Source organism: Scyliorhinus canicula, chromosome 7, assembly GCF_902713615.1.
Source record: "Scyliorhinus canicula chromosome 7, sScyCan1.1, whole genome shotgun sequence".
In the NCBI taxonomy this organism is placed as follows: domain Eukaryota; kingdom Metazoa; phylum Chordata; class Chondrichthyes; order Carcharhiniformes; family Scyliorhinidae; genus Scyliorhinus; species Scyliorhinus canicula.
The window spans coordinates 45,291,445-45,306,831 of NC_052152.1; the positions used below are offsets into that span (position 1 = coordinate 45,291,445).

Here is a 15,387-nt window from a genome sequence, read left to right on the forward strand (position 1 = left end):
ATAAAAGATTTATTTGCACAATTCCAACTCTATAATATCTTGGCAAACGTTTATTCCTCAACCAACATCAATAAAACAGATTATCTGATCCTTTAACGCATTACTATCTGTGGCACCTTGCTGCGCACCAATTGGCAATTTGTGTTTCACATATTATAACTGTGACTACATTTCAAATGTGCTTCTTTGACTGTTAGGGCTATGTCACACGATAAGGCTGTGAAAGACATGTCTTTTTACGAGGCAGACAAAATTTATCAACCCATTAATTGGCTCCTGAAATTACAAATCTGCCCTAAAATAAGCACCAGTGCTGATGTTGAGTAAATGTTGGTTTAAGATCAAAATATGGTGCCGAACTGTTAAGCGGAAAGAGGAAAGTGACTGACTGCCAGGGCAATAGCATTTTCAATTTAAAGTATTTACCACTTTTTGTACCTAATAGCACAGTTTGTTAACAATCTCCTGTCATTTGTAGATGAATCCCCAACTGAAAGGCTCCTTCGTGTAGCCTAGATACTGACATCATTGAAGTTGAAGGTAAGTATACACTTTTACTTACATTGAGGGAAGTCCTCGGAGTACATAGCTACTTGATATAACTGCTGCTGCATAGTTTGTCAACTGACTTCTTGGAAACGGTCAGTGAGTCTTGCAGATTGAGCTGCAAGTATTCCTCATTATCAAAGCAAGCCAATTTTGAAGCAAGTCAATCTCTTGCTTGGTAGGGAGACAGCTAAGGATTAGTAAAAAATATGGGAGAAAGTGATAAATAGTGCTCTTTGACCTGCACTACACATCTATGGGAGGAAACCCACGTAGACACGGGGAGAATGCGAAAGGTCCCTGGACAGACTGACTCAGTGATGAACTCTTTTCCCTTATGTCTCTTGACTTTGTATGTAGCACTTGTACACAGCTTATTTTGTAAAATATAATGAGGGACTTAACGGGGGAGAGATGTGGTTGTGTGGCCTCTTTTAGGGGGCAGGCTTTGCAATCCACGTAACCGTCTCAGAACCAATCGCACGGGAGCATACGAACCCCAACCAATAGAGAGAAAACGAAGGGCCCTGGGAGCAGGGGCCTGGGCAGTTTGTGTCCCAGACCTGGAGAGTTAAGACCTATCCAGAATTATTCTGTGCCTGTATACATTTGCCTTTGCCTACTGTTAATATACCCCCTTTGCTGTTACGGGATGCCTCCAAGTGTATTGTCTTGAGTCACCATATTTAGTGATGTATTTTCTTTTGCAAATTATTTCAGTAAGGAATGCACAGTGCTGCACATGAATAATACAGGATTTAACCTTGTACTTTGCTTTTTCTGTGTGAGAAATATTGAAAGGAACATAACTCTGGCTTTAACATTGATTCTTATGGGAAATATGATTCACATAAAGACATTTTACTTAAAGTTGCAATTATCAGGATTGCTTACAACTTTGAGTGAGGACTTTGGAAACCGTGAAAATAACTGTGATGTAAGCTGAAGACTTAACATTGCATTACTTGTCAGATTTTGCACTTTTAGATTATTGTAGATTCTAATTGATATGGGAACTGCATGCCTCTGATAATCCTTGGTTCAACATGAACTCATCTATAATGAACACATTGGCACAAATTCTGAAAGATTAGCACGGGCTATATTTTAAACATTTACTTTTTTTGTGCATATATTCCAACATAAAATTCCCTGATGGCTGAGAATATTTTTAAGATCCATTGAACTGTATCCTCCTACGTAACAGCAATTATTTTCCCAGTTATTTGCCTAATAGCATGTTATGTCCTGCAGATCACTGAACAAGACTGACTGCATAACTGACAAGCAGTCCAGTGAAATGAATTATAGTTGCTAGTATAGAAACATTAAAAGTACTGGTCACCAAAATATATTTATTTATACAACACTGAATTAAATTTGACTTAATGAATCTCTGATTTGGGGGATTATTTTGTTTTTTTAAAGTATTTTTGTTAAGGTTTTGCAGAATGTTTCATAATAAAACAGTAGTAACAATAATAACAAAACAAATTAAAGTGAACATTAACATAGTGCAAAAAGAGAATATACAATAACAATTAAATAGACATTACCCCACGCGACCCAGTCTTCCCACACCATCCCAATGAAGCACTCACCGCCCCCCCCCCCCCCCCCCCCCCCCCCCCCCCCACCCCCCACGGATTGCTGCTGCTGCTGACATTTAAATTTTCCCCGAGAAAGTCAACGAACGGCTGCCACTTCCGAGAGAACCCTAGCGTCGACCCTCTTAAGGCAAACTTTATTTTCTCGAGGCTGAGAAACCCAGCCATGTCGGTAACCCAAGTCTCTACACTCGGGGGCTTTGAGTCCCTCCACATTAATAAAATCTGTCTCCGGGCTACTAGGGAGGCAAAGGCCAAGACGTCGGCCTCTTTCACCCCCTGAACTTCCGGGTCTTCTGACACTCCGAAGATCGCTATCTCTGGACTCGGCACCACCCGTGAGTTAAGCACCCTGGGATTTGGGGGATTCTAATGAGTGTAGAATTCACAAAGCTTTGCAGCAACCGTATAATGACATTTATTTAACCATTTTGGAGAATGATTGATCCTTTAAAAAAGATACCGTTCTTTGAAGAGTTTTCATGGTGTTAGTATAAGGATGTCTAATGGCACAGTGGGTAGTGTCCCTCCCTCTGGACCAGAAGCTCTGGGTTTGAGTCCAATGCCCAGGACTTGTTGACCATGGAAGGAGTGTTCATAACACTGTTCGATGCGCTGATAGCTCGGGAATCCTTCCACCATTTCCCTCACTATTCCCTAAAGGGAAAAACAGTGTGGGTGTGAAGACACACTTTAAAAAGTGGTAAGATTAAGTAAGACAATTACACCATGTGGATTCAAAAATTACTCGTGCTTCTGAAGACTGGTACGTTTAGTCACATATGGTCATCATTAAGAGACATTTTGTTTGTGTATCCACTTGCTATGCTTGAATCCATTGGCTGCACTTGAATTTACCATAGAAACTAGGAGCAGGAGTAGGCCATTCAGGCCTTTGAGCCCACTCCATCATTCAATATGTCAATCTCAATTGACATGTTCCTGTTATTTTCCCATACCCCTTGATGCCATTACAATCTTTAAAAAATGACCTTTCTCTTTCTAGAATACATTCAGTGACTTGGTCTCCACAGCCTTCTATTGTTGAGAATTCCATAGGTCCACTACCCTTTGAGTAACAAAATTGTTTCTCATCTCAGTCCTAAACTTTGTACCCCGTATCCTGAGACTGTGTTCTGGATTCCCCAACCAGGAAGCACATCCTCCCCTTCATCTACTCTGTCCAAATCACCTTAAGCCTCCTTACATCCTCCTCACAACTGCCCAATTTTGTGTTGCCAGTAAACTTGGAAATGTCAAATTTGGTTGCCTCATCCAGATCATAGAACATAGAACATAGAACAGTACAGCACAGAACAGGCCCTTCGGCCCTCGATGTTGTGCCGAGCAATGATCACCCTACCCAAACCCACGTATCCACCCTATACCCGTAACCCAACAACCCCCCCCCCCCCCAAACCTTACTTTTTAGGACACTACGGGCAATTTAGCATGGCCAATCCACCTAACCCGCACATCTTTGGACTGTGGGAGGAAACTGGAGCACCCGGAGGAAACCCACGCACACACGGGGAGGACGTGCAGACTCCGCACAGCCAGTGACCCAGCCGGGAATCGAACCTGGGACCCTGGAGCTGTAAAGCATTTATGCTAAACACCATGCTACCGTGCTGCCCATTTATATATACCGTGAACAGCGGGGCTCAAGCCCTGATCCCTGTGGTACCCCACTACAGTAGTCACTGCCTGCCACTCGGAAAAAGAACCATTTATTCAAACTGTGTATCTTATCTGTCAACCAATTCTCGATTCATGTCAATACTTTACCTCCTTTAATAATAATAATAATCTTTATTAATGTCACAAGTAGGCTTACATTAACACTGCAATGAAGTTACTGTGAACATCCCCTAGTTGCCACACTCCGGCGCCTCTTCAGCTACACTGAGGGAGAATTCAGAATGTCCAATTCATCTAACAAGCAAGTCTTTCGGGACTTGTGGGAGGACACAGGAGCACCCGGAGGAAACCCACACAGACACGGGGAGAACGTGCAGACTCCGCACAGACAGTGACCCAAGCCGGGAATCGAACCTGGGACCCTGGCAGTGTGAAGCAACAGTGATAGCCGCTGTGCTGCCATGCCGCCCATTTGTTTTAAATTTCCATTCACTTTAATTTTTTCTACTAACCTCTGATGCAGGACCTTATCAAAAGCCTGAAAGTCCAAGTACACCACATCCATTGGTCTCCCTTATCTATTCTACTAGTTGCATCCTCAAAAACTCCAGTAGAACTGTTAAACATGATTTGCCTTTCATAAACCCATGCTGGCTTTGTCCAATCCCATTAATGTTTTCTAAATGTTCTGTTATCCTGTCTTTTATAATCGACTTTTAACATCTTCCCCACTACTGATGTCAGCTAACCTGTCTGTAATTCTCGCTTTTTTGTCTCTCTCCTGATTTACATAGTGTGGTTACATTTGCCACCCTCCAATCTGTAGCAACTGCTCCAGTCTGTAGAAGTTTGGAACATGACCACAATGCATCCAATATTTCCAGGGCCATTTCCTTTAATACTCTGGGATGTAGATTATCACGCCTTGGTGATTTGGCAACCTTTAGAACAAAGAACAGTACAGCACAAGAACAGGCCCTTCGGCCCTCCAAGCCTGCGTTGATCATGTGTCCTGTCTAGACCAACCACCTGTATCCTTCTATATCCTGTCTGTTCATGTGTCTCTCCAGATAAGTCTTAAACGTTGCTAACGTATCTGCCTCACCCATCTCACTTGGCAGTGCATTCCAGGCCACCACCATCCTCTGTGTAAAAATCTTCCCCCGCACATCACTACTGAACTTATCCCCCTCACCTTGAACCTGTGCCCCCTTGTAATTGGCATTTCCGCTCGAGGAAAACGCCTCCAACTGTTCACCCTATCTATATCCCTCATAATTTTATAAACTTCTATCAGGTCGCCCCTTGGCCTCCATCTTTCCAAGGAGAACAATCCCAGTTTATTCAACCTCTCCTTTTAGCTAATACCCTTCATACCAGGCAACATCCTGGTAAACATTTTATGTACTCTCTCCAAAGCCTCCACGTCCTCTGGTAATGTGGTGACCAAAATTGGACACAGTATTCCAAATGTGGCTGAACCAATGTTCTATATAATTGTTATATAATTTACAAACTTTTATACTTTTATACCCCATTAATTTCCCCAACACCATGGGCGGGAGTCTTCTTTCCGGGGACTAAGTCCCCACGCCGGCGAGAGAACCGGCGGCAACCACTCCGGCGTCAACAGCCCCCGAAAGTGCGGAATTCTCCACACATCCGGTGGCTAGATGGACGCTGGAGGGGTTGACGCCGCTCCAACACTCGCCGAAGGGACTGCGTGAGTTTGGGCATATGCCGAAGGGCCGGTGTGATCTCGCGCATGCGCGGAACCGCCGGCATGGTTCCATGCATGTGCAGACCGGCTGGCGTATTCTGCCGCATGCACAGGGGGTTGTCTTCTCCGCACCGGCCATGGCGGAGCCTTCCAGGGGCCGGCGCGGAAGGAAGGGGTGCCCCCACAGCACAGACCCGCACGCAGATCGGTGGGCCCCGATCGTGGGCCAGGCCACCGTGGGGGCCCCTCCCGGGGTCGGATTCCCCCGCGTCTCCACAAAGACCGCGCCAGCTGACTTATCTGCCAGGTCCCGCCATGTGGGACCATCCTTAACACATGTAAGCGGAACTGGCCAAAAACGGACGGCCGCTCGGCCCATTGGGGCCTGGAGAATTGCCGGGGGGGAGCCGCTGCCAACGTGAACCCATCCACCGCTCGAAGACCGGAGAATACGGCAGCTGGCATCGGTGCAGCGGGGTGGGATTCGTGCCGCCCTCCCCACAGGGATTGTCCGACCCGGCGGGGGTTCAGAGAATCCCGCTGCATTTTCTTACTAATGCTGATTTCCTTCATTTCCACCCTCTCACTAAAACATAACATTTCCATAACATTTCAGGGAGGTTATTTGTGCCCTCTTCTATGAAGACAGAACCAAAGTATGTATTCAGTTCTTCCATGCCAGCCACGCGCGCGCAGTCGATGCGGCGATGGTTGGGGGCCGTTGAAAGAGGCCCCCACGGCGATTCTGTGCGGTCAACCGGCCGAGTGCCCGCCAGCGTAGTTCTAACATGGTTCCACCTGGCGGGAGCTCGGTCCTGCGGCCTCAGTGCCATCCTGGTGGGGGAGCGGGGGGATCAGACTCTGGGGGGGGCCTCCACGACGGCCAGGCCTGCGATCAGCGCCACCGATCGGCAGGCGCACGCGATCCGGTGGGCGCATACCTTCTTCCGCGCCGGCCCGCTGTGTGGCTCCGCGTGTATGCGCTCACTCGCGGCTGGCAGTGCAGGGCCGTGTGTATCGGCGCTACCGCTGCGTGCAGCACTCCGGCACCTTGCTGCCCCCTGTGGGTCACGGAATCGCTGGGTGAGGAGGCCCGTTGACGCCGGTGTGAAACACCCCGGTGTTTACGCCGGCATCAACACTTAGCCGCGATTTTAGAAAATCCCGGCTTCTATTTTCCCCCATTTTTTGTCTCTTTGCGGAATTCTAAATTGCTCCCGATCCTGAGGCTTGCTGCTTTTTCTGGCAATTTTGATGTGTCTCCTCTTTGAATTTAGTATTATCCCTCATTTATTTGTAAGCCATGGTTGAGCCACCTTACCTTTTTTATTTTTGTGCCAGACAGGAATAACCACGACACTTAATTGCATATGAATGACATTAAATCTTCTCCAAGCTTTATTTCAAGATTCTGGGTGTAAAATTCTGATTTGAGTGAAAGGAATTGCTTTCCCACAATTTGATCAATAGGATTATCAATGCTTTTATCAAGAACTTAGAACTTGCGAGATTCCATTTCTATAACTTTTTATGAATTGGCTTATTTATTAATTTTACTTATAAATATCTATTGAGCAAACATTTAAAACAAGTGATAAATCCAAGTACACTTATTGGTCTTTTACAAAGCCTTTAGTTTTGAGACGTATTAAATCTGTACTTCTTTGGTCCATAACAAACTTACAAATTCCTCAGTTATTAAAATACTTAGGGCGAAATTCTCCGCCCCCCACGACGGGTGGGAGAATAGCGGGAGGGCCTTCCCGACATTTTTGCCGCCCTCCCGCTATTCTCCCCTCCCCCCGCCGAAGTCCCGACCCGAATCGCTGCCGCCTTTTTTTACGGCCGGCAGCGATTCTCAGCTGTTAGATGGGCCGAAGTCCCAGCCCTTTCCGCCGTTTTTACGAACGGCAAACACACCTGGTCTTGCCGTTCGTAAAAACGGCGTCACAAACTCGCTATTAATAACCATGGCACCGATTGGCACGGCCGTACCACGGCCGTGCCAAGGGTGCCATGGGCCCGCGATCGGTGGGCACCGATCGCGGGCAGCGGGCCCGATGCCCGCGCACTACTTGTCCTTCCGCCGCCCCGCAGTATCCATTCGCGGGGCGGCTGAGGGGCAACCCGGCCCGCGCATGCGCGGGTTTCGCGCAAAAACGCGATGACGTCACCCGCGCATGCGCGGGTTGGAGTCTTCCAAACTGCGCATGCGCGGCTGACGTCATATGACGCGTCAGCCGGCGCTAACTCCGGCAAGCGGCTTAACGATATTCGTTAAGCCCGTCTTGCCGGAGCCTACGGCGTCGGGCTGCTAGCCCCGACCGGGGACCAGAATCGGTCCCCGGTCGGGAAGGGGCGCGCTGCCGTAAAACCCGCCCGGGTTTTACGGCAGCTTTACGATTTCTCCCGTTTTGGGAGAATCGCGCCCTTAATTTGAGTCTTTCAGTTAGTAAGTTAGTAAGCACAGATAGAACATAGAACATAGAACAGTACAGCACAGAACAGGCCCTTCGGCACTCGATGTTGTGCCGAGCAATGATCACCCTACTCAAACCCACATATCCACCCTATACCCGTAACCCAACAACCCCTCCCTTAACCTTATTTTTTAGGACACTACGGGCAATTTATCATGGCCAATCCACCTAACCCGAACATCTTTGGACTGTGGGAGGAAACCGGAGCACCTGGAGGAAACCCACGCACACACGGGGAGGACGTGCAGACTCCGCACAGACAGTGACCCACCCGGGAACCGAACCTGGGACCCTGGAGCTGTGAAGCATTTATGCTAACCACCATGCTACCGTGCTGCCCCCACTATTAATATAGTAAATCCTATTTTGCTCTACTGTGAGCTGTCTTGTTACTTTTTCACAACCTCTTCTGCACCCCCCCCCCCCCTCCCGACCCCAGCAGGCAGCTCTACTGTTCTGTGGTACTCAGAGTAAATTACATCCATTTGTTTGCGAAGCAGCCTCCAGGCAAAAACGTTAAAGCTGAAAATGCAAAGATTTTGTTGGTTCATAAGAGAAGCATGTGATCCTGCTCAGTGAGCTTGGTTTGAGCTGAGGTAGCTGTCATCCAGGGTAACTGTAGAGATATTACAATTAGACGACTCCATGTCCCTGCACAGCAGGACAATATCAGTCAAGTTACTGTTCCTGATTGCGATCCAGCATCCCTTACCATAAATGGACATCTGGAATGTGATCAGCTAAAGCTAGCGTAGCAAGCCCTCCAGGCCTCCTGGATTTGGGCACACATGTGCTGGATACTATCCATGAACATATTTCAATGGAAAAATGACACCCACCCACCCCCCTTCAACTCTGTGACATCACTGTCTTCCAGTGCAGGGAATCAGTCCCCACTTTGCGATGACTGGCAATTCAATCTTCTAGCTGCTGGAAACCCATTGGCAAGAAGTACAGACAAATTGAAACTGTAGGGTAGGAGATTACTGCGATGAAGCAATAGGACATAGCAGCCTATGGTTGGTTGACGGGAGAGAGAGGAAAATGGAAATGGGAATTGAGGAAGAGAGCGAGGCTTGGGAATGGAGAGTGGATGAATGGGGCAAAGGAATGGTGAGAGAAAGGGAGATTGTTGACAGGCTGTATTTGTGAATGGGACATGAAATGAAATGAAATGAAAATCTCTTATTGTCACAAGTAGGCTTCAAATGAAGTTACTGTGAAAAGCCCCTAGTCGCCACATTCCGGCTCCTGTTCGGGGAGGCTAGTACGGGAACTCTCTATTGGGGGGGAGGGGCTGGGTTCAAGAAAAAAAGTTTGTGTGCCTGTGGTCTATATGAGACTTGTGTTGACAGGTCACTGGCAGTAAAAGAGATTTAATTTGCTTGCGTAGAAATATTAATCCTTTCTCTGCAGGGATGGGTATTTCTGAGCAGACATTTATCTACAACTGAACGGCATTGTTACTTTTCTGTGGGCTTTAACAAATATTTTTCATGGATTTGTCAAGTCTGCAAGAACTTTAATGTTTCCTCATAGGGAAGCTACTTAACAAATAATGAAACTTCATAGTTGAAGGTTTTACATTCCACTAATGCTTGCCTCTAGTTTTCTAAGGGGGTTGTTTGAACCTTCTGTTCAATTACATCTGCTCAACCAGACCACTGCTCATCGGTGAGCTTTGGAATCCAAAGATTGTTACCTCCTTGCACTGCTCGCACCAATCTGATTTGCTTGTCATGAGCTGTGGTCTAGGTTGCCTTGTCAAAGTTGCTGTGAGCTTGGATAATTACGAACATACAAATTGGGAGCAGGAGAAGGCCATTCAGTCCCTCGAGCCTACTCCTCCATTCAATAACATCACTGCTGATCTGATTGTACCTCAACTCCACATTCCCACCTACCCTGATAACCTTTCACCCTCTTGCTTATGAAGAATCTATCTAGCTCTCCCTTAAAAGTATTCAGAAACTCTGTTGTCACTGCCTTTGGAGGAAGAAGAGTTCCCAAAAACTCACCCTTCTCTGAGAGAAAACATTTCTCCTCATCTCTGTATTAAATGGGCGATCTCTTACTTTTAAACAGTGATCCCTAGTTCTAGATTTTTCCACAAGAGGAAACATCCTTTCTACATCAACCCTCTTTGATTATCCTCAGATACCCAGTGTAATGCTCTTGGAATGCAGTTTCAAATCCCACCACGATAGGTGGTAAAATTTGAATTCAATAAATAAAAACCTGGATTTAATAGTCTAATGATGAAATCATTGTTGATTGTCGTAAAAACGCATCAGGTTCACTAATGTTCTTTAAGAAAATAAATCTGCCATCCTGCCTGGTCTGGCCAGGTCCACAGCCATGTGGTTGACTCTTTATTACCCTTTGAAATGGCTCAGCAAGCCACTCAGTTCAAGGGTAATCAGGGATGGGCAAGAGATGTTGGCCCAGCCAGCGATACCCACATCTCATAAATGAAGTTCAAAATACTTGTACTATTTTCCCAATTGATTTGGCTACTATTTGTTTCTAATTCTTCACCATCATTGTTTTTCTCCTCCTTTTGATAGGGTCAGCTGCTTTTATTTAATACATCAAGAAACTATTTATGTTGGCCTATTCCATAAATCTGAGAAATCTGTTTTCTGGGTGTCATAAACAACCCTAGCAGCAGATACAGAATAACAACAGGAGTTTGTTGATAGAGACATCATATAACATTAAGACAAAATGGACTAAGGCCTAATTCCTGGTATGTCCCTTGTCGGGGAAGTAATTATCTAATTTTAAGGAGGCTGAAATGAGAGACAGTTTACACTCTTAATTACAAAAAGTGGGGAACGTATAGACTTTTGAATTGTTAGTGCAATTAAAATTAGTTTTCAGAGTGTGATTGGTAGGGAGCTTGTAGGAGAGCTTGCTTGGTATTTTCTACTGACAGGGCCATAAGGCACATTTGGTGTTGGTGTATATGGCTTAAGTCTGGCCCATATCCCACTCCAGAGCCATGGTAATTACCTGAGCCCATCTTTCACTTTATCTGAAGGTCAAAAATGAACTGTGTTCACGTACAAACCTCTAGATATAGGTGGAAAAATGTACCAAACATTGACCTCATCCTGATGGCCACCTTGGTGTGCAGTTGAATCAGGATATACTTAGAGCGCGATTCTCCGCTCCCCACGCCGGGTGGGAGAATCACAGGAGAGCTGCTCTGGCACCCCCCGCGATTCTCCCACTTCCCCCAAAATGACGCGACACGCCGCTCGGAGAATCACCGCTCGCCGTTTTTCCCGGCGACTGCCGATTCTCCGGCCCGGATGGGCCGAGCGGCCTGACGACCCCGACAGGTTCACGCCGGCGGCAACCACACCTGGTCGCTGCCGGCGTGAACAGCGCGCGACAGGTAAGTGTGGGGCCTGTGGGGGGCGGAGAGGGGATCGAGCACCACAAGCGTGCTCAGGAGGTGACTGGCCCGCGATCAGTGCCCATCGATTGTCGGGCCGGCGTCTGTAAACGACGCACTCTTTCCCCTCCGCCGCCCCGGAAAAGCGTATGCAGAAAAAAGTCCATCAGGCAACGATCTGTATGTAGAATTCACATGGCCCTGCAGGAAAAGAAGATGATACATCCTATTAAATTGTTCCCTGAGCAGATTGTCAAAGTCATTAGGCAGAATGTCTTATCACCAGAACTTTCAAACAGTGCGTATCCCCCTCAAAGTCCAAAGAGGAATTTTCCTCCAGCCTTGGCAGGGGTTCCAAACTGATTTCCCTTGGTGACTTCAACACTGAAGTTAGAAAGGACACAGAACTCTGGGAAGGTGTAATTGGCAGAAAAGAGGTAGGGAAATCCAACACCAATAGTACCCTGCTCCTGAACACGGCCTTGTCATAATCAGCACATTGATCCATCAGAGAAACAAGAACAAGGACTCATGGCAACACCCTTGTTCTAAACGCTGGCACCTGCCCGACTGCATCATCATCAGAGCGAGGGACCGCTCATATCACTTGTGCCATGACAAGAGCCAACAGCTGCTGGGTGAACCACCATCTAATCTGCTCCATGATCACCATCAATGTAGCCCCAAAGCAGGGTCGGCAACAGAAACAATCCGCAGGAAAATCAATGCTAATGTACACAAAGAGCCTGATAAGAGAGCCCTATTCACCAATCCTCACTGCTAGCCTGACGGCCCTGTGATCAAAGATGCAGAGTGTCCACAGCGCCTGGCCTGCCCTCAAAGCCTCCATAATTAGCATCTGTGGAGAGATGCTTGGTCACTTGACCAAGAAACATAAAGACTGTTTTGATGGGGGCAGCACGGTAGCATGGTGGTTAGCATAAATGCTTCACAGCTCCAGGGTCCCAGGTTCGGTTCCCGGTTGGGTCACTGTCTGTGCGGAGTCTGCACGTCCTCCCCGTGTGTGCGTGGGTTTCCTCCGGGTGCTCCGGTTTCCTCCCACAGTCCAAAGATGTGCGGTTAGGTGGATTGGCCACGATAAATTGCTCTTAGTGTCCTAAAAAATAAGGTTAATTGGGGGAGGGGGGGGGGGGGGGGGGGTTACTGGTATAGGGTGGATACTTTGGCTTGAGTAGGGTGATCATTGCTCGGCACAACATCGAGGGCCGAAGGGCCTGTTCTGTGCTGTACTGTTCTATAACCAGGCAATCCAGAGGCTGATAAGCCAGAAGCGCAAAGCTTTTCTGAACCTGAATCAGGAATCCAACTCGAAAGCAAGAAGCAGCTTTACAGACGGCTGAAGGCAGAGATCCAGAAAAAAAACACACTACCTAAAGAACAGATAGTGGGTGGAGAAAGCGCAGGACATCCAATAGTGAGCCAACAACTATGACCCACATGGTTTCTTTAGCACAGACACAACCACCTACAGCCCAAGCGCCCATGGACCCACACCACTGGTGGCCAAGAATGGAGAGGTGCTCATCAAGGAGCACTTTGAGAACCATCTTACCAAACATTTTGTTTTCAACATGATTGTCCTTGACTCCATCCCACAGCATGCTACCCGCCACCATCTCAGTGCAGCCCCAACCCGGCATGAGGTAGAAAAGGCTTCTGAAAGTTAAAGAACAACAAGGCACCTGGAGCAGATGGATTCCCTGCCTTGGACAATGTGGACCACTTTCATATCTTGGAAGCCTACTGTCAATGAAGCAGATATCGAGAACGAGCTTCAACACCGCGTTCGGAACACCAGCCCAGCCTTGGTCACCTGAAGACAAGTGTGTTAGAAGACCAGGACTTCAGACCTGGTGCCAAGCTCATGGTTTACAGAGCAGTAGTGATATCCATCCTCTTATATGGATCAGAGACATGGACTATTTATAGCAGGCACCTCAAAACTCTGGAGAAATACCACCAGTGCTCAGCCCACAAGATCCTGCAAATCCATAGCAGGCTAGGCGGACCAATATCAGTGTTCTTGCTCAGGTCAACATCCCCAGTATTGAATCATTGACCACACTCGAACAGCTTCGCTCCCAAAACAAGTATCAGTACAGCAAGCAAACCCTAGGTGGGCGGTGGAAATGCTTCAAGGATGCCCTCAAAGCCTCCTTGAAAAGCTGCAACATCTTCACTGACACCTGGGAATCCCCTGGCCAAAGATCGCCCGAAGTAGAGCAAAAGCAACAGGAAAGGAGCTGAACACCCTGAGTTTAGAATTGCTACAGTGCAGAAGGAGGTCGTTCGGTCTGCACCATCAGGTCTGCACCAATCCTCTGAAAGAGCATGCTACCTTGGCCCACTCTCCTGCCTTATCCCTGTAATCCCACCTAACCTGCACATCTTGGACACCTAAGGGACAATTTAGCACAGCCAATCCACCTAACCAATAAAAAAATGTGATGCTGGCTATGCCGATAGATTAACTAGTTTTCACACATGATTAGGGTTGAGTTATCAGCCTTACTTTGAAGGTGTTGGTCAATTTATGCTAATTTTCAATGGTGCTATGTATGTAAATCTCTTGTCCTTTTTTTTCACACTTGCCTGTAAATTTCCTTCTGTAATGAGGTTAGATTCTCACCACCTTCTCCCCAGCTGCCATATAAGGTGTCCTTTTACAGCTTTTACATTGGAGGTGTTCTGAATTCAGTTTTTGGGAGATTAGTGTTCATGAACGGTTCCCAGGGTTACCAAACCTAATCTGGCATTTATCTTGGCAGCAGAATCAGATACCTGTGAAAAAAACTGGCTTCATGATGCTGCATGGAGTGTTCAACAAGGATCAGTGCTGAGAGACAACGTATGTTCACAATTTCGACCTTGGAATCAAAAACACAATTTTCTAATTGGTGGATGACACCAAATTGGAGGGGATAGTCAATACAGTGGAGGATTGCAACAAAATAAATGAATACATTTGCAGAATGGGCATATAATTGGCAAATAAATTACAATACAAGTGTACAGAGTTACATTTTTTGGTTTTAGTAAGATCTCATACAAATATTACTTGGAAAAGAACCTAAATGAGTTAGACTAAAGGAAGGGTCTGGGAGTACAAATACAAAACTCACAAAGTAGCAACACAGATTAATGAGACTTTGAAAAAGCAAACTAAACACTAAGGTTTATTTCTCGAGGGAGAGAACTGAAAAATAAAGATGCTATTGAACTTGTATTGAACCTTGATTAGACCATATTTGGAATATTGTGCAAGTCTTCAAAATTATGAAAGACTTTGAGTAAGTAGACAAAGTGTTTCAACATTTGGGGAAGAGCATGGCAAGAATTTTGACATAAAAAGGACCAGGTACTACTTCCAGCAGCTCAACAAAACTCAATCTTGGAAAGAAAAGTTGTGTTTGAGCCTAGAATTAAAGCTCACGATCTCCCAGATGCTAAGCCATCACCCTGCTACTACAGGTTCTTAAGCATTATTCTCTGTTTGACCTGGTATGACACTGTTTAATTCAAATACTGTACAGATTCTCCGCTGCCCACGACGGGTCGGAGAATAGCGAGAGGGCCTTCCCGACATTTTTCCCGCCCTCCCGCTATTCTCCCCCTCCCACGGCCGCCCCACGACACGAATCGCTGCTCACCGTTTTTTACGGCGAACAGCGATTCTCCCCAGGCCGATGGGCCGAGTTCCCAGGCCTTTACGGCCGTTTTCACGAACGCAAACACACCTGCTCTCACCGCTCGTGAAAACGGCCGCAAAGTGCCGTCCCGGACAACCATGGCACCGACTGGCACGGCCGCACCACGGCCGTGCCAAGGGTGGCATGGGCCCGTGATCGGTGGGCACCGATCGCGGGCAGCGGGTCCGATACCCGCGCACTATTTGTTCCTCCGCCGCCCCGCAGGATCAGTCCACGGGGCGGCTGAGGGGCATGACGGCCCGCGCATGCGCGGGTTTGA

The 15,387-nt window shown here is 47.1% G+C and overlaps 1 protein-coding gene across 1 annotated transcript in view; it reads left to right on the forward strand.

The window, feature by feature from the left end:
• Nucleotides 1-473: 473 nt before the first annotated feature.
• The window catches only part of gpr156 (G protein-coupled receptor 156), a 115,719-nt gene continuing 100,805 nt past the window's right edge, over nucleotides 474-15,387 (forward strand). The window contains exon 1 of the mRNA XM_038801910.1: nucleotides 474-540. The gene's annotated coding sequence lies outside the window, so the exon portion shown is untranslated. The remainder of the gene's footprint in view (nucleotides 541-15,387) is intronic.